The sequence below is a fragment of the Aethalodelphis obliquidens genome, unplaced genomic scaffold (genome assembly GCF_003676395.1).
Source record: "Aethalodelphis obliquidens isolate GAN/ISIS:26980383/991018 unplaced genomic scaffold, ASM367639v1 scaffold47, whole genome shotgun sequence".
Taxonomy (NCBI): domain Eukaryota; kingdom Metazoa; phylum Chordata; class Mammalia; order Artiodactyla; family Delphinidae; genus Aethalodelphis; species Aethalodelphis obliquidens.
The window spans coordinates 8,699,982-8,720,135 of NW_020837991.1; positions in this window are offsets into that span (position 1 = coordinate 8,699,982).

Consider the following 20,154-nt stretch of genomic DNA (forward strand, 5'->3'; position numbering starts at 1 on the left):
CTTTTTGAACCACCTCCTAGAGAAATGGAAATAAAAACAAAAATAAACAAATGGAACCTAATGAAACTTCAAAGCTTTTGCACAGAAAAGGAAACCATAAACAATACCAAAAGACAACCCTCAGAATGGGAGAAAATATTTGGAAATGAAACAATGGACAAAGGATTAATTTCCAAAATTTACAAGCAGTTCATGCCGCTCAATAACAATAAAACAAAGAATCCAATCCAAAAAATGGGCAGAAGACCTAAATAGACATTTTTTCAAAGAAGATATACAGACTGCCAACAAACACATGAAAGAATGCTCAACATCATTAATCATTAGAGAATTGCAAATCAAAACCACTATGAGATATCATCTCACACCAGTCAGAATGGCCATCATCAAAAAATCTAGAAACAATAAATGCTGGAGAGGGTATGGAGAAAAGGGAACACTCTTGCACTGCTGTTGGGAATGTGAATTGGTACAGCCACTATGGAGAACAGTATGGAGGTTCCTTAAAAAACTACAAATAAAACTACCATATGACCCAGCAATCCCACTACTGGGCATATACCCTGAGAAAACCATAATTCAAAAAGAGTCATGTACCAAAATGTTCATTGTAGCTCTATTTACAATAGCCTGGAGATGGAAACAACCTAGGTGCCCATCATTGGATGAATGGATAAAGAAGAAGTGGCACATATATACAATGGAATATTACTCAGCCATAAAAAGAAACGAAATTGAGCTATTTGTAATGAGGTGGATAGACCTAGAGTCTGTCATACAGAGTAAAGTAAGTCAGAAAGAGAAAGGGAAATACTGTATGCTAACATGTATATATGGAATTTAAGAAAAAAAAATGTCATGAGGAACCTAGGAGTAAGACAGGAATAAAGACCTACTAGAGAACAGACTTGAGGATATGGGGAGGGGGAAGGGTGAGCTCTGACAAAGCGAGAGAGAAGCATGGACATATATACACTACCAAACGTAAGGTAGATAGCTAGTGGGAAGCAGCCTCATAGCACAGGGATATCGGCTCGGTGCTTTGTGACCGCCTGGGTGGGTGGGATAGGGAGGGTGGGAGGGAGGGAGACGCAAGAGGGAAGAGATATGGGAACATATGTATATGTATAACTGATTCACTTTGTTATAAAGCAGAAACTAACACACCATTGTAAAGCAATTATACTCCAATAAAAATGTTAAAAATAAATTAATTAATAAAAATAAAGGTTAAAAAAAAAGAATTATATTACATCCAACAAGCAGAATAATGTATATCCTTCTCAAATGTGTACATGGGACAGTCCTCATGATAGATCATATTTTAGACCACAAAATAAGATTTAAAATTTATGAAGGTTCTCCACCAGAAGACTACTAGAGCTCATCAATGAATTCAGTAAAATTGTAGGATACAAAATTAGTATACAGAAATATGTTGCACTTCTACATACTAAAAACAAACTATAGGAAAGAGAAATTAAGGAAACAATCCAATTTACCATCACATTAAAAAGAATAAAATACCTAGGAATAAATCTACCTAAGGATGTTAAAGACCTATACTCAGAAAGCTATAAGACACTGATGAAAGAAATTGAAGACAACACAAACAGATGAGGAGATATACCATGTATTTAGATTGAAAGAATTGATATTGTTAAAATGATCATGTTACCCAAGGCAATCTACAGATTCAATGCAACCGCTAACAAAATACTCATAGTGTTTTTCACAGAACTGGAGCAAATAATTTTAAAATTTGTATGGAAACAAAAAGACCCTGAATAGCCAAAAGCATCCTGAGAAAAAGAACAGAGTCAGAGGAATCATGCTCCCTGACTTCAGACTATACTACAAAGCTACAGTAATCAAAACAGTATGATATTGGCACAAAACAGACACATAGATCAATGGAAGAGAATAGAGAGCCCAGAAATAAACTCAGACACTTATGGTCTACAACAAAGGAGGCAAGAATATACAATAGAGAAAAGACAGTCTCTTCAATAAGTGGTGCTTGGAAAACTGGACAGCTACATGTAAAAAAAAGAAATTAGAACATTTTTTAACACCATATACAAAAATAAACTCAAAATGGATTAAAGAGCTAAATGTAAGATCAGATACCATAAAACTCCTAGAAGGAAACATAGGCAGAGCACTCTTTGACATAAAACATAGCAATATTTTTTTGGATCTGTCTCCTAAAACAAAGGGAAAAAAAGCAACACTAAACAAAGGGGACCTAATGAAACTTAAAAGCTTTTGCACAGCAAAGGAAACCACTGACAAAATGAAAAGACAATCTACTGAATGGGAGAAAATATTTGCAAATTATATGACCAATAAAGGATTACTATGCAACATATATAAATAGCGCATACAACTCAACATCAAAAAATCAAAACACCTGATTAGAAAATGGGCAGAAGAATTGAATAGAAATTTATCCAAAGAGGATGTGCAGATGGCTAATAGGCACATGAAAAATAGAAATCAGTTACAAGAGGAAAACTAGAAAATTCACAAATATTTGAAGATTAAACAGCATGATCATGGATAACAAATGAGTCAAGAAGAAATAAAAAGGAAAATCAGAAAATATCTTGAGACAAATGATAATGGAAATACAATATACCAAAACTTATGGGATGTAACAGAAGCAGTTCTAGGAGGGATGTTCATAGTGATAGCTGCAAACATTAAAAAAAAAAAGTCTCAAAAACCAACTTAATTTTACACCTCAAGGAACTGGAAAAAGAACAAACTAAGCCCAAAATGAGTAGAAGGAAGGAAATAACAATAATCAGAAAGGAAATAAACAAAATAGAGACTAAACAAAATAGACAAAATGCTGATTGGAATTACCAAAGAGAGAGAGAGAGCGAGAGAGAGAACTTAAATAAATAACATGAGAATTAAAAGAGGAGATATTACAACTGATAATACAGGAATACAGAGGATCATAAGACTACTATGAACAATTAAATGCCAACAAGTTGGGCAACCTACAAGAAATGGATAAATTTGTTGACATATACAACCCACCAAGACTGAATCATGAAGAAATAGAAAATTTGAATAGACCAATTATCAGGAAGGAGATTGAATCAGTAATTAAAAACCCCCTACCATAGAAAAGTCAAAGACCAGATGGCTTCACAGTTGAACTCTACTAACCATTTAAAGAAGAATTAATTTCTCAAAAATTTGAAGAGGAGGAAACAATTCCAAACTCATTTTACAAAGCCAACAGTAAAAAAGCCAGACAAGGACACTACAAGAAAAGAAAATTACAAGTCAACATCCAAGATGAACATAGATGCAAAAATCCTCAACAAAATATTAGTAAACTGAATGTATCTATACTGTCAAAGGATTATACACCATGATCAAGTCATATTTATTCCAGGGATGTCAGGATGGTTTTGACATATGCGAATCAATGTAATATACCACATTAACAAAATGAAGGACAAAAATCATATGATCATCTTAATAGATCCAGAAAAAAGCATTTGACAAAATCCAGCATCCTTTCATAGTAAAAACTTTCAACAAACAGCATATAGAGGGAATTTACCTCAACATAGTAAAGACTGTATATGACAAGCCCACAGCTAACATCAAATTTAACAGTGAAAAGCTGAAATCTTTTCCTCTAAGATCAGGAACAAGACAAGGATACTCACTCACCATGTTCAACAGAGTACTGGAAGTCCTAGACAGATCAATTAGTCAAGAGAAAGAAATGAAAGATATCCAAAATTGAAAGGAAGAAGTAAAGATAGAGTATTATGTAGTATTATGTCTCTATTTCTACATGACATAGTATTATATATAGAAAACCTTAAAGACTTCACCAAAAATTATTAGAACTAATAAATGAATTCAGTAAAGTTGTAGGATACAAAATCAATATACCAAAATCAATTTAGTTTCTATACACTAACAATGAACTATCAGAAAGAGAAATTAAGAAAACAATCCCACTTACAATTGCATCAAAAAATTAATGCTTAGAAATAAATTTAACCAAGGAGGTTGAGATTTGTACATTGAAAACTGAGACGCTGATGAAAGAAATTGAAGATGACACAAATGAATGGAAAGATATTCCATGTTCATGGATTGGAAGAATTAATATTGTTAAAGTGTCCATGCTACCCAAAGCAATCTACAGAGTCAATTCAATTCCTATCAAAATTCCAACAGTATTTTTCACAGAAATAGAACAAACTATCCTAAAATTGTATGGAACCACAAAAGACCCTGAATAGCCAAAGCAATCTTGAGAAAGAAGAATAAATCTGGAGTCATAACACTTCCTGATTTCAAACTACATTACAAGCTATAGCATTCAAAATAGTGTGGAATTGGCATAAAAACAGACACAGAGGTCAATATAACACAATAGAGAACCCAGAAATATACCTATGCATATATGGTCAATTAATGTGGGAGAAAGCAGTCAGGAATATAAGTGGAGAAAAGGCACTCAATAAAGGGTGTTGGGAAATTGGACAGCACATGCAAAAGAATGAAATTGGACTACAATTTTACACCATCACAAGTGTCGAGTCAAAATGGATTAAAGACTTAAATGTAAGACCTGGATTCATAAAACTCCTGGAAGAAAATATACAGGGTAAGCTCCTTCACATCAGTATTGGCAATGACTATTTTGGATTTGACAACAAAAGCAAAAGCAACAAAAACAAAAATCAATCAGTGGAACTACATCAAATTTAAATGCTTCTGCATAACAAAGGAAACAATCAATAAAATAAAAAGTCAACCCACAGAATGGGAGAAAATAATATATCTGATAGGGGGTTAATATCCAAAATATTAAAAAAAAACACTCATACAATTCAATAGCAAAAACCCCTAAACAATCCAATTAAAAAATGGGAAGAGGAGCTGAATAGACATTTTTTCCAAAGAAGATATCAAATTGCCTGCAGGTACATGAAAAGGTACTCAGCATCACTAGTCATTAGGGAAGTCAAACCACAGTGAGTATCACCTCACACATTTTAAAATGCCTATCATCCAAAAGACAAGAGATAACAAATGCTGCAAGCATGTGGGGAAAATGGAACCCTTGTGCACTGTTGGTGGGCATGTAAATTGGTGTAGCCACTAAGGAGAACAGTATGGAGGTTCCTTAAAAAATTGAAAAAGAATTACCATATGATCCAGCAATCCCACTTCTGAATATATACCCAAAGGAAATTAAAACAGGATCTTGAAAAGATACTTGCATTCCATGTTCACTGCAGCATTATTCACAATTCATAATAGCCAAGACATGGAAACAACCTAAGTATTCTTCAATGGTTGAATGAATAAAGAAGATGTGGTATATATATATGTATATATATGTGTATGTATGTATATATATACACACAATGGAATATTATTCAGCCATGAGAATGAAGGAAATCCTGCCATTTGTGACAACACAGATGGAACTTGGGTGCCTGACACTTAGCAAATGTTATATAGGTGTCTGTTATTCTTAACCTTTATCAAATGCCTATTAGGTCCAGACTCTGTGCTAAGAGCTTTAATACATCACCCCACACAAAGTTTCTAACCCTGCTCACAGAGTGTGGGCACTTCTCCTAGCAGGTCAGAGGGGGAATCTGCAGCTCTGCAGGATTATACAACATCCCTAGCTGCTCAAGTGTAAATGGCAGAGCAAGATTTTGAACTCAAGCCTACCTAACTTTCTAGTTCATGTTTTCTTCCTATGATATGAGTGGTACACTTCCTATCCCATGCCAAGTACTTTGAAAAATAAAGAGAAATATCACTTGCAGCTCCTGCCTTCATAGGTCTGGAAACTCCAGGAGTGAGTCAGGGCTGCCAGCAAATGCTCAGTTTGCTGGACCACTAGAGAGGCGGCCAGAGGAGCAGCAAAACACCTGAATCAGTCCAAAGTGCTGAATTTGGAACGTTAAGGAAAGCAGCCGCCATGGATTTCCCTGAAGAGCAGTGAGCTGTCAGGTGCTGAGATTTCATCTGACAAAGGGCCCAGGTTATCTCCCTGCAGGGATCTGATATTTGACCTTGGTTTGCTTTTATTCCAAAGTCGTAATGAAAGGCTGCGAGGAGTACAGTCAAAGAAATATCTGGCGTGGAAGGTTGGTGCCACTGAATAAATTGCAGTGATTAAGGAGAGAATATGTTTGGCAATCTCTAAAATAGCTTCCATTTTAATGATACTTTATTTCAAACAGGCTCTCTCTTCAACCCTGACCTTCTGTATGACATTCAATTCCACATTTTCAACTGTTTCTTTGATGGCCCCACAGGTAAGAACAATAATATCTTCTGAAACTGAAATCCAAGTAAAATGGAAGTCATTATCCAGGTTTACCTTCCTACATAGACCTTATTGTCCTTGATATTGTCATTCACCTGGTGCAGGCTTAACACTTTGAAATCATCCTTGACCCTCTCCTTCAAGATAATCACTGGGTTCTACTGAATTTTCCTCATTCGAATTTTCCTCTTATTTTTAAACTACAGCTATTTCTCTAGTTCACACCCACATAAGCACACACTCAAGATTATGACTACTTTTTATTTTTATTATTAAAAAAATTTTTTTTTGATGTGGACCATTTTAAAAGTCTTTATTGAATTTGTTACAATATTGCTTCTGCTTTATGTTTTGGATTTTTGGCCGCGAAGTATGTGGGATCTTAGCTCCCCGACCAGGGATCGAGCCCACACCCCCTGCACTGGAAGGCGAAGGTTTAACCACTGGACCACCAGGGAAGTCCCTCTATTATTTTTTGTTTAACTGTAATATTTTTGTTGGAAAATACATATACAACTTGGAATGGATTTGAGGCAAACTTTGCCATAAGCAGATTTTCTTTAAGTGGCTAAAACAAAGTTTTAAAAGCAAGAAACAATAAAAGAAAGTGTTTCTGGCACAGGACCAGCTGTATGAAAAAATAGTGTATGAGTACTGGATAAAACACCCATTTCTCAATAGTGCTACTTTTAAGTGCATATTGCTGACTGTCCATAGTTCACTCAGAGTTACAACTCCACACTTCACCAACAGCATGCTGACAGTTCCTAAAGAAAATTACTTAAAAAAAAGAAAAAGGCATAGCCCAGATGTTTTTCCTTTGACCTACTCCATCTCAGTGTAGATATGCAGAAGGGCTTAGATATATCCAGAGTATTTTTTAACGAAACTCCCTCCTTTCACTTCAAATTCTTCCTACCCAGTATACAAAAATGTCATTTAAAATACTCTTTAGTATTTTAGTGTATCCTTTAGTAAGAAAAGGAAAAAAAAACAGTAGCATCATCAGATATGTCATATGGATACCATGACCCCATCATATAATGTGACCATAGAGACCTTCACCCGAGTCTACCCATGAGAAAAAAAAAAATCAGACACACCCAGGCTGAGAGAAATTCTGCGGGATACTTGGCCAGCATACCTTAATACTGCCAAGGTCATGAAAAGCAAGTAAAAGCTGAGAAACTGCCATAGACCAGAAGAAACTCAGGAGGTATGACAGTTAAACACATTAAGGTACCCTGGTCTTCATCCTGAGATAGCAAGAGAACATTAATGGAAAAACAGGTGAATTCCAAATAAAGTCTGGAATTTTGTCAGTAGTAATGTACCAATGTTGATTACTTAGTTTTGATAAATGTAACATGCAATCAAAGATGATGACAGGGAAAAATAGCAATCACACATGAACAATAGCATTTATTCTACACTTATGTGGATGTCTCTGCCATGTTTAGATATTTTATCTGTCAATGTCAGAAATTAAAATATTTTCTTGAGCAATAAATTAGCATAAGATATCTTTTCCTAAATCAGCTAACCCTGAAGATGAGATTATGTCCACAGATGCTAAGGGAAAATGAGTTCTCAGCACAGACATTATCTAATTAACAGCCAATGCTGGCATCTACTTAGCACTCCTCTGCACTATCTCCATCCTTAAAGGCTAGCCCTCGTTTACAGAAATGTTCACATTCAGTTCTGATAATATTTATCTTGTCAAACCATGAAAAATTGCTGAAACATTATTTTGCATATCTTTGGGCATTTGAGCCTGAGAGAAAATATTCAAGCCCAGTGTAGGGTCCATTTGCCAGACACCACTTTACCAGAGGGAAAGTAAAGTTTGCCAAGTTCTGTGTTTCTCTCAACATTTTTTAAGTAAATAACTTCTCCTGAATCTTCTGAGACTCCGATGAACCACTTTTCAGGCTGCTCGAAAGCTAAGACACCTAAACAAGAGAAATTTAGTTAGAGAAAATAAATGTTGTTTTCAAGATCAGAAGCTGGTAAGCTACTTTCACATCAGAAGTTCAATTTAATCTGTAGGAAAACAAATCCATCAATGTCCATTCAACTAGCTCACAAACCTGTGGGACATTCTGTTTCCTCCTAGTTGAATCTGTGTGTTAGATGTTATTTGGGTCTTTCTATTCCTGAAACACTTACTTTAAGGTGTACTACATAATTGAATTTTGCATTCTTTTTCTTAGTCTGCATATGTCTACATTTTTTTCAAATTCTCCTTAGATTTTATTTTAACATCTTTATTGGAGTATAATTGTTTTACCATGGTGTGTTAGTTTCTGCTGTATAACAAAGTGAATCAGCTGTACATATACTTACATCCCCATATCTCCTCTCTCTTGCATCTCCCTCCCACCCTCCCTCTCCTTAGATTTTTAAATGCAGATAAAATTTACTTAAAATGCTAGAGTGGTTTTTTTGTTTAATTCAAAGAAATTAAGTAATATCGGGGAATCAGGCCATTTTGAGTGAGCTATAACAAGATTATATGCTTCTGATTCAGTGACCATTTCCTTTCATTATGAGCTGCTGGCACCTTGGCCATGGTGGCATCCCTCATCAATGCACCACCATGTTTAGGGGATAGTAGTCTGATGGAAACACATCCCAAGGAGAAGTAATTTTAGTGATGCTTCACACAAAGACCAACCTTAATAGCCAAGCTTGAATGTAACTATTTCCATTAAAGTTATGACTACATATGAACACAGCTTGGAAACTTCCATTTGATGAAGGAATCTAGGCAAACCCTCAGAGGAACACCAAATGTTTAAACGTCCCTTACTCCAGAGGAAGAAAGCAACTTCCATGTGTCAAAGACCTGCCCTTCCTAGGAACAACACACTGATGGGTGCTTTTAACTCCACTGTACAGATGAAGAAATTGAGGTTCAGAGAGTTTTAGTAACTTCATCAAGGTCACACAGATAGTAGAAAAAGGAGTTAGGATTTGAACTCAGGTGTACCATGTTCCAGAGCCCTTGATTTACTGAATTTCCCTCGACATACTGAATGAGCATCACTAGCAGTGCCAGCCCCAACATTTATAGCAGCAATAGCATTATACTAGTAACAAGAAAGGTGAAGAAGCACGAGCCTGACTTCTAAGTACAAGCCATCCAAGGGTATGAAGTGTTTTGTTTTTGTTTGCTTGCTTGTTGCTTTTGATACTATAAGCTCAGCTTCTCTGTACACTGGTGTCAAATCAAATCTTGGAGACAGTTTTGGGTGAAGTAGAAAAGGAGAGATTTATTAATTTGCCAGGCAAAGGGGGAACACAGTAGGCTAGTGCCTCAAGAACTGTGGTCCCCTCCCTGCGAAATAGGGAGAGGTCTTATCCTCGGGGCTCGTGGTCAGGGGTATGCGATAAGGATCAAGGCAGAAACAGGTTTGCATTCTTCTGATGGGTTGGTGGGGAGGTAAGTAGGAGTCAGCATCACCAACCTTCAGGTCTAAATGGTCTGGGGTCTACATGTTTGTGGGCAGCATACCATTGTAAATGGCTAACTTCTCCCTCACTGGAGGGGGTTTCAGCATCTGCAATAGAGCTCAAAGATATGGTTGTGTGTATTGTTGATGGGGAAACAGGACCTTGCCCCAAGACTACCCTTGACTGTTTGTTTCTCCTTGGTCTCACATCTCCTTCCTTCCTTAATTAACAACTGCTTGGATCTGCCCATTAGAACCCAGGGAAGGTCGTGGAGGCTGAATGAAAGCTGTTTCCTGTAGTCAAAGAAACGGGGGACACAGAAAGACTTTGTGCCCAGGAGCCCCACAGGGCCCTGCTCAGTATCACTTTTGTGATTATGTTCCCCAGTGAAGAATACAGACGTGCTATGGAACAAGGGCTCTGCAGTCAGCCAAGCCTGCACCAAGTCTTTGCTCTTGCCCCACCTGTGGCCAGAGAAGCCTTGAGCAGCTGACCTAACCTCCCCAAACCTCACTTTTGACATTTGCCAACTGATGATAATAACTCTGGTTATGCATAGTGTTTGAAGGTGTTAACTGAAATAATGCCCTGAGTGCTCCTTGAACATTGCCGGGAGTATAGGAGGTGCTCTTAAATGACATCTCAATTTTGCACTCTAAAGCATGTCCCTCCTGTCTACATATAATAGGTTAAGACTGAAAGCTTGGGCAAAATCTTAGGAGTCCAGAAACCCAGAAAAATTGGTTACCATGGCTGACAAAGTCTTCTTAACCTGCCCCAGTAAACCCACCTAATTCTCGATAGAGAATCTGATTTGAATTCTGTGTCTCCTTTATCCTTTCAGGAATTAGTAGGAGCTGAAAAACACAAATGCAAAATTAAGACGAACAAATGCACTGTGACCTGAGATTATGTAGAACATCAGCACGGGAACCAGAGAGGGAGGAGACGCCCTTCCATGTTGCAGGAGAGCTGTGGCCCCCTTCCCTCTGTTAAAAACCAGGCCCTGGGGCTTTCCTGCAGGGTTAAGAGAACTGCAGTGCATCCCTGATGGCTCTGAGTTTTGGAACACTTCATCAGACACCATGCCTCACACACACTGTGCGTGTCTCCCGTCCCTGCTGGTATGTTTGTTTCCCATGACAGACAAGTGCCTGGAGGGCCTGGCTCAGAGGATCCAGGACCCCACATCTTCAACTCTCCTCCCGTAAGTTTTCTCACAGATCCAGAACATTTGTCAAGACAGCTTCTTAGTTTGGGGCCAGTAAATTGTACCAAGTCTTCTGAATAAAGTAAGAGTCCACACTGTGGTTAAGTAGCCTTTATGTGGCCCCCGGGATCCTCACCTCCTGGAATTTATGTCTTCATCTACTCCCCTTCCTTTGATTGTGCACTCTACTTATTGACTTGTTTTCAATTAATAAAATACAGCAGAAGTTATAGGATGTCAAGCTAAGATTATGTTACAAAAACACTGTAGCATAAGCTAGGGACAACCTCTCTCTCTCTCTCTCGTTGGCACTGATAGACATCAACTACCACGTGTGAGCTGCCCCTTGGAGAGGCCCACGTGGCAAGGAACAGAGCGAGGCCTCTGTCCAGCAGTAATCAGGGAACTGAGGCCCTCAGTCCAGAAGCACACAGGGAACTGAATCCTTCCAACAACCATATGAGTAAGCTTGGAAACAGATCCTCCCAGATTCCAGTCCTCCAATGAGACCATACTGCCCATGGGCACATGCAACCTTGTGAAGGACCTCGGGTCAGAGGCACAGACATAGGCCATGCCCGATTCCTGACCCACAGAAACTGTGAGATAATAAATATTTGCCATTTCAAGCCATGAAGTTTTGGGTCAATTTTTTACACAGCCATAGAGGACACTCTCAGCAAATATTCCCAAGAGTCTGATGAGACAAAACAAGAGAACTTCCTTCAAATAAGGAAGCACTTAGGGGAAGCACTTTCCTCATCACCAAAAAACAACTCTGAATATGGATGGGTGTATATCCACATCCAATTCCAAGATGTATGTTTTCTGAGGCAGGTATAGTATTAATACAATAGCTAATTGCTCAGATTTTCTGGTTTTAAATACTGACTCCACTACACACTAACACTGTGGATTTGAGAAAGTTGATTAGCTCATCTGTGCCTCAGTTTCCTCCTATGTATAATGGGAATGATAACAATTTCTACTGCATAGAGTTAAGAGGATTAAATGAGTTGATTCCTGTAAAGATTTTAGAATAGTGCCTTGTTCATAGTAAGAGATAAATAAATGCTACCCATTAATATTTACCAAGTTCAATGAATTGTTCTCAAGATCCTTGAATAGTTGACTCTGTCTATAGGTCTCTAGGATGATCCCCTGGCTGGATCCCTCAACTTCCTTCTTTAGTTATTTATACTTTAAAAAAAAATCTGTATTGGAATATAGTTGATTTACAATGTGGTGTTAATTTCAGGCATACGGCAAAATGATTCAGTTATACATATGCATATATCCATTCTTTTTCAGATTCTTTTCCCTTATAGGCCATTACAGAATATTGAGCAGAGTTCCCTGAGCTATAATTTCCATCTCCTCACACTCCCCATTAGCTGAGTCGCTCTGTTTACTCCAAAAGGAATGGGCCTCCTCAAACAGCCAGGAAGGACTTCCTGCCCCTCTGGCTCCAGGGTGGCACCCACCCAATCTAACAGTTATTTTTGAGCTTTTCACTTTAATTTGACAGGCATTCATTGGTATATTTTTTTTCTTCAAACTCTAAGTTAAAGGTCACCCTCCTCCACCACCTGGCACAACACACATAAAGCGGCCATCCTTCACGATCAACAAAACCACCTATGATGGGAGGTTTCAGTAATTACAGTCCAAATAGAGCATCGTCCGTGTAGAGCATGACTCAGAGTAAAGTCCACATTCTTTAATGCAGCATTTAACAAAACCATATTATTCACGTGAAACTTGCTGAGAGACTAGATTTTAATGGTTCCCAACATTAGAAAATATATAATTATGTGGCACAATAGAGGTTTTAGCTAGCACTGCTATGGTAATCATATCGCGACACGAATGTATCAAATCAATACGTTGTACACCTTGAACTTACACAGTTTTGTATGGCTAATATAACTCAATTTTAAAAATTAAAGCATTAAACACACAGCATTCAGGGCCCTTGTTCATCTGTCCCTTGTCTGCTTCTCTATCCTCAGGCTTCAGTCATACTGAACGACTCATAGCTCCCCACTGTCCCATGCCGTGTCATACCTCTCTGTAGGAGCAAACGGTTCCTTCTGCCCTGAATGTCTCCCTGTCCACCAAACTCATCCACCTGGTGACCTTCCTTTAGAATCCAATGAAGGCATTATTTCTTCCTCAGATTTTTGCTAATCTTTATCACTCTTACCACTTCATCTTTGCACAATCATTCTACTTCAACTTATATTTATTTTCTCATAAATCACTGCCCCCTTCACTGAAATATGAAATCCTTTAGGGTAGGGACCCTGTGTTGTTTAAGTTTGTGTTCCCAGAATATAACACAGCTTCAGGTTTACAATAGAGGCAAAATGAATGCATGAATGAATAGATGTCACCCGATCCTTTTATCTAACTATATACTGCAATCTATTTGAGGCCATGGGCCACCTCTCACGTTGCTATTCTTTTCATCATATCACACCATGCTACATACAGAGAGGTAGCTGAAGAAATATTTTTGACTACTTTGAAACTCACAGAACAATATTGATTCATTAAATGTTAACTGGTTGCAAATTCTTATTCAAACTCTTTTCGCTGTAGAGGGATAAATCAGTCATTCTTCCCAATGCTACTATCCACTTGAATTCTAGGTAATCTGTAGATTTTATAAAGTGTATTATGTTCTATTTTAATTGCCTTCAATCGTCATGAATTAAATGTGTTTCTAGTTTTTTCTTTCACTAAAATAATTCAAAATCCAAATGTACTTAGTTTATAGCATAGACTAAGTTTTGACATTGAACATGAATGCTCTTTGGATGAGAGAATTTATGGGGTTGTGGTTTTGATACTTCTATGTAAGGTACATAATGAGGAAGCCTGTAGTTCATCAGTAGGGAATCCCCAGGGGAGTAAAGATGGCTTGGTATAGTGTGATTTTTACTTCCACCTCCCAGATGGTGCTGTCTCAATTCTTTCCTGCTCCTTCACGTACTCATCCCACTGATTGGTAATCCCTGATTTGCTTAGCTGTCCCTTTCTCCTAGAGATCTGTGGTTTTCAAAGTGGTCTTCAGACTAGTAGCATCTCATTACGCAGGAATTTGCTTTAAATTCAACTTACTGAGCCCTACCCCCAGACCTAGTGAATCGACAGCTTGGGCCTAAGGCCAGCAAACTTGTGTTTTACCAAGCTCTCCAGGTGATTCTGAGGTGCCTTAAAGTTTGGGAATCATGTCTATAGAGCATAAGTCTTTCGAGGGCAGTGTCCATGGATTATTTAAGCTGATATTTCCAGTGTATGGTATTTGACCTAAGTAAGCACTCAGTGAATGTTTGTTATAGAATGACTGGACACATGTGTTACTTTTGAACCTTCTGAATTGTTCTATGGTGCTCTTCTGGGTCATCGTGGGAAGGCGGAATTATGAGCTGTCAGAATCCATATAACAAAAAAATGGGCAAGAAGGGGTGATTGACAAACTCATGCTACTCACCTTTCAAGTCTCACCTCAAGCCATACCAGCTTTGCAAACCTTTCTAACTGTACTAAGCAAGCTTATCTCTTGCCCTGCTATCTCTCTGTATGTGTCCATTTATTATTATTATTAATTTTTTTTTTTTTTTGCGGTACATGGGCCTCTCACTGCCGTGGCCTGTCCCATTGCGGAGCACAGGCTCCGGACATGCAGGCCTAGCGGTCATGGCTCATGGGCCCAGGCACTCCGTGGCATGTGGGATCTTCCCGGACCGGGGCATGAACCCGTGTCCCCTGCATTGGCATGTGGACTCTCAACCACTGCACCACCAGGGAAGCCCCATTTCTTATTATTTAAGTGACCTATCCTAACTGAACACTGACTATCTTTATTCATATTTGTACCCTCAACCCATAGCATGGAACACATAGCACACTGCTTAGAACAGAGCTAATGCAGAACAAATATTTATCCATTAACAAGCATTTATGGCATGTCTAGGTTTCCATTGAATTAAATTCCTGTTGAAAAATATTATCAAAGCTATAACTATCAGATCTGGTCCCTAGGATGAGCCAGGTCTTAGAAGTGTGATACCTTCCATTATTCCCAAACAGATCAGAGCAGAGTCCAGGAGCCAGGTTTTCTCTAGTACCTGCCTTCTCCCTTAACACTACTTTTTCTTTTCTCTGCTAAGTCCTGATCAGGGCATGTCTTTGTTTCCATTTCTTTGAAGATGGTTCTCAAACCTGTCATCAAAGATGACTATCAACTAACGTGATAGCTAGTAAGTTTTAGCTTTTCCTGACACTATAACCTTTAAAAGTCAAAATTTTAAAGATTAAATGATTGTCAACAGAGAAATTAATAAAATCCCTATTTCTTTCTTTCATTAAGGAATATTTCTTTCATTAACAAAAAATGTATTCAGTACCTAGCATCAGGCGCCATTTTAGGTGCTGGGAATACATTCCTGAACAGGCACACAGTGACCCCTGCCCTTAAGGAGCTTGGGTCCAGTGGAGGAGGGGCAGAAAACAGAACGAGAGACTATGAACAACAAACACAGACCAGTATGTAAAATAGTAAAGTAGGAGGGGACAGGCGCTATGAAAAAAGAAGGAGCAGCATGAATGGGATAACGCTAGTGAACTGACAGCCAGTTAATTGAGTCACAGGTCAGGACTGAAGATTTTGCCCAGAGGGTCCTCAAAACCTATTATTTTACCTTTTCTATGTTCACCTCCTTTATTTTTTCAAGTCTCAGGGCCTCAAATATAATTTATATGCAAATGACTCCAAAATTTATACTTCCAGTCTAGAGCTCCTCCATGGACTCCGGATATATACATCCGTCTGCCTCTCGGCATCTCCATTTGGATATCTAATAGGCATTTCCAATTCAGTTTTTCCAAAGCCCTGTCTTCTCCCCTGCCCTCTCCCCACACACAAATCTGTCCTCTCACAGTGGTTCCTGTCTCAGTTGACCTCTATCCTCTACTTGCTCAGGCCAAAACACTTGAGGTCTTCATTAACCCCGCCCTGCCCCTAATGCCCCCTAATCTGATCTCACAGCAAATCCTGTCATCTGTACCTTCAAGAGTTCATCCAGAATCCAAGCCTTATCACCACCCTGTGATTCAAGGCTCCATCCATTCTTGCTTGGATTATCAGAACTTCTCATGAGAGTCATTTGCTTTTACTCTTAACCTCATCTGTTTGTTACACAGCAACAACAGTGATGCAGTTATTGGTAAGTCAGGCCATGTCCCTCCTCTGATCCAATCTCTCTACTGTTGGCTCCCCATCTCACTCCTAAAATCCAAGCCCTGTGCTCTGGTTTGCAATGCGCTTCAGACCCTGATTCCACTATCTCTCTGACTGCATAGCTTCCCCTTTTCTACTTCTCATCCTTCTCCAAACACTATATTCTCTTGTAATCCTGAAACACTCCAGGCACGTTCTCACCTCAAGCACTTTGCACCTGCTGCCACCTCTGTCAGGTATATTTCCCCCCAGGTATCCAAGCACCTCTACCCCCGCCTTTCATGTTACAGAGTGAGGCCTCTCCTGACTACCCCGTATACATTGTAATTTCCACCTCCCAACACTCTCGCCGAATGTTCCCAATGGCATTTATTGTCAGCTGACACACTACATATTTTACTTATTAACTTACTGCCTATCACACCATCTCCAGTATGTAAGTTACATGAGAGGGGGGCTTTTGTCTGAATGTTTCATTGCTGTACCCTTAGTACCTAGAAGAGTACCTGGAATATAACAGGCACTGTGTTCCCATCCGTTGTTCCACTCATTTGTCCTGGAATCAGTACTGCATTAGGAAATGTACATCCTTCATAACATTTAATCCTCAAGACAGTCCTAGGTAGTAAGTCTGTTTTGCCCTTGAGAAAACTGAGGTTCAGAGAAACTGCATAACTTGTCCATGGTCATGTATCTCCTACCAGTTAGATCTAGAATTTGGATTTATAGTCTAAATCCCTAGGATATGACCTTGTAATTACCATGTTTTCTAGTTTCTGTCCTTGATGTTTTAACATCTGGGACCTTGCTGACCCGGGAGGGACTGCCCCTCTGAGGGCTAGCTGATGCCTAGAGACGGCAAACAACTCACCTGCAAACCAACCAGTCCAGAGCCTTCACCCCAACCACTTCCTTTATTGAGTTTGTGTAAAAACTCAATAAAGAACTCAGATAACTATCCACCTACCCCTAATTATCCCAGGGCCAAGAACCAGACAACCAGGGGTAGCTTCTATGCCCCAGAGACCACTGAAACTACCCAAACTCACCAGTCTAAGCCTGCTTATCCTGCATTGCCAGGTCCTTCTTGTGGAAAACATAATGAAGGTCCTTGCCCACATTTTCTTCCCACTCCTTCCACCCCCTGACCCAACCTGATGTTTGCCTTGTGGCCCTTCATGAGGTGGCATGGTGTGCCCCTCTTCTTGGTGCGCCCCTCTTCTTCCTAATAGTTGGCCTCACCATAGCTGAATAATAATAAAATGGTTACAAACGCATCCTGAAAAATGCTTGAATGGCGAAGTGTCTGGGAATCCTCTTCTAGCAGGAAGGTTAAAATAACTGAAAAGAAAGAATATCTCAAGTACACACCTAACCCTATTCTGGAAGTAAATTTTATATGGGGAAACCTAGGAAGTTCATCATTACGTACATCGGGGAGCCAAAAAGTGGAAAATGGTGGGATAGTAGTGACATAGGCATAAACAACAAGGGCATACTTTACAAAGTCAAGACATATGGGTGAAGAGGAAAGCAAATCTCACTTACCAAGCACCTAGGGCACATTGCCATATAATGCACTAGAAGTTTTCCATTATGTTAATTGAGCTCCATAAAAACCCTGGTAAGCAAGTGTTATTATTGCCATGTTACGGAAACTGAAACTAGGAATCAAAAAATTTAGGTAACTTGCTCAAGTTCATAAAGATAGGCAGAGGCCACTAGGCATCTATCAGGTTTCGACATGTATGTTTTTCCTTTCACTTCACTGAGGTCTAGGGATATGGCTAAACAAGAGGCTAGCTGGGCCCATCTAAGTTTTGCTATCTACTGATTTTCTTTGTTTCTTCAAGTGACTTCTTATCCATTCTTTCCCTCTGCATTTACTGGGGTTCTTCTATCCTCAAATAATGAAAAACTTGTCTCTCTGCATCTCAGTCATTTCTGATTAAATACCTCGTCATTTCCTTTCTTTTCATTTACAGACCTAAGATTGTACACCACACTGTTTAATTGACAGACCCAGTTAGGTTGGGAACTGTCTTAAAAGAAAGTTTCTTTCGACAAATTACATTTGAGTGATTGATTGGCTCCTGCGCTAGAGATGCTGCCACCCCTCCTTCCTGACTTAGATAAAACTAAGTGGTTTAATACAAATCTACTTCCTGTTGTCAGCCTCCTTATCAGCAGCCTGCAAAACTATTTTCATTTGTAGGCATCGCTCTGCCCTATTTGATAATGTAAATTTATTTAGCAGGCGAATGGACCTTTGAGAGTCAGGCAGATTGATAGGGACACAAATACAACAAGGCTTGAAGTACAAGAAAGCAGGAAGGATTTGGACTTTCAGAGTATAAAAACAATCTCACAATCTCCATGTATTAGTCATTTGATCTGGTTTTATTGCCTAGGTATAGCTGCATCTTAGTTGGGTATAACCATAGACAAGATTACCACTATTCAGCCTAACTTTTCTCATCTCATAAGCAAGTATAGTTGTATCATGAGGTTCTTGCTAGGAATGAATATGATACCATAAAGTACTCAATACTGTGGCTTTCTAGAGTGGGCTTCCACAATTGTCAATAGAATGGACAATGATATTGGACCACTGGTCTTCAAGTCCTGACTTCACCATTCATAAACTGTATGACCTTGGGCAAGTTTCCCTTTGTTTTTTTTGAATAAATTCATTCATTTATTCATTCATTCATTTATTTTTGGCTGCGTTGAGTCTTCATTGCTGCACGCCGGCTTTCTCTAGTTGTGGCAAGTGGGGGCTACTCTTCGTTGCAGTGTGCAGGCTTCTCATTGTCGTGGCTTCTCTTGTTGTGGAGCATGGGCTCTAGGCAAGCGGGCTTCAGTAGTTGTGGCACACGGGCTTAGTTGCTCTGCGGCATGTGGGATCTTCCCGGACCAGGGCTCGAACCCATGTCCCCTGCATTGGCAGACAGATTCTTAACCACTGCACCACCAAGGACGTCCCTGGGCAAGTCTCTTAACTTCTCTGTGCTTTTTCTACTTCAATTTCCCCATAAGGAAAATGGGGGGAAATATAGTAATAATCTTTAGGATTATTATTATGATAAAAAAAGTTAATGCATATAAAGGGCTTGCACTGGAGATCTATATGAATCTATACATATATGCATATATTTACATTTTTAAAGTTGAGATATAATTCACATAAAATTCATCACTGTAAGGTGTACAATGCAGAGATTTTTAGGATATTCACAATGTTGTGCAACCATCACCATAATCTATTTCCAAAATACTTTCATTACCCCAAGAAGAAACCCTGTAATGTTACCAGTCACTCACCACACTCTTCATCCCCTGGCAACCAATAATCTACTTTCTACCTATGTGGTAAGTAGGTATGTGAAATGACCTATGTGGTCATTTCATATAAATGGAACCATACAATATGTGGCCATTTGTCTGGCTTCATTTACTTATCATAAAGTTTTTAAGGACCACCTATGTTGTAGCATGAATCAATATTTCACTCCTTTTTATGACAATAATATTCTGTCATATGGATATACCATGCTGTTCACCTATTCATCAGTTGATGGACATTTGGGCTGTTTCCACTTTTGGCTATTCTTTCCTGCTTAAATAATCTTGCCACCATTGTTGAAAAATGAAATGACCATAGATATATGGGTTGATTTCTGGACTCTCAATTCTATTACACTGATCTATGTATCTATTCTTCTGCCACTACCACATTTTCTTAATCACTGTATCTTTGTAGTAAGTTTTGAAGTCAGAAAGTGTCAGTCCTCAAGCTTTGTTCTTCTTTTTCAAAATTATATCAATTCAGAGTCTTTTGTATTTCTCTATTTAGGATTATCTTGTCCACTTCAAGGCAGCAAGAATTATGATAGGAAT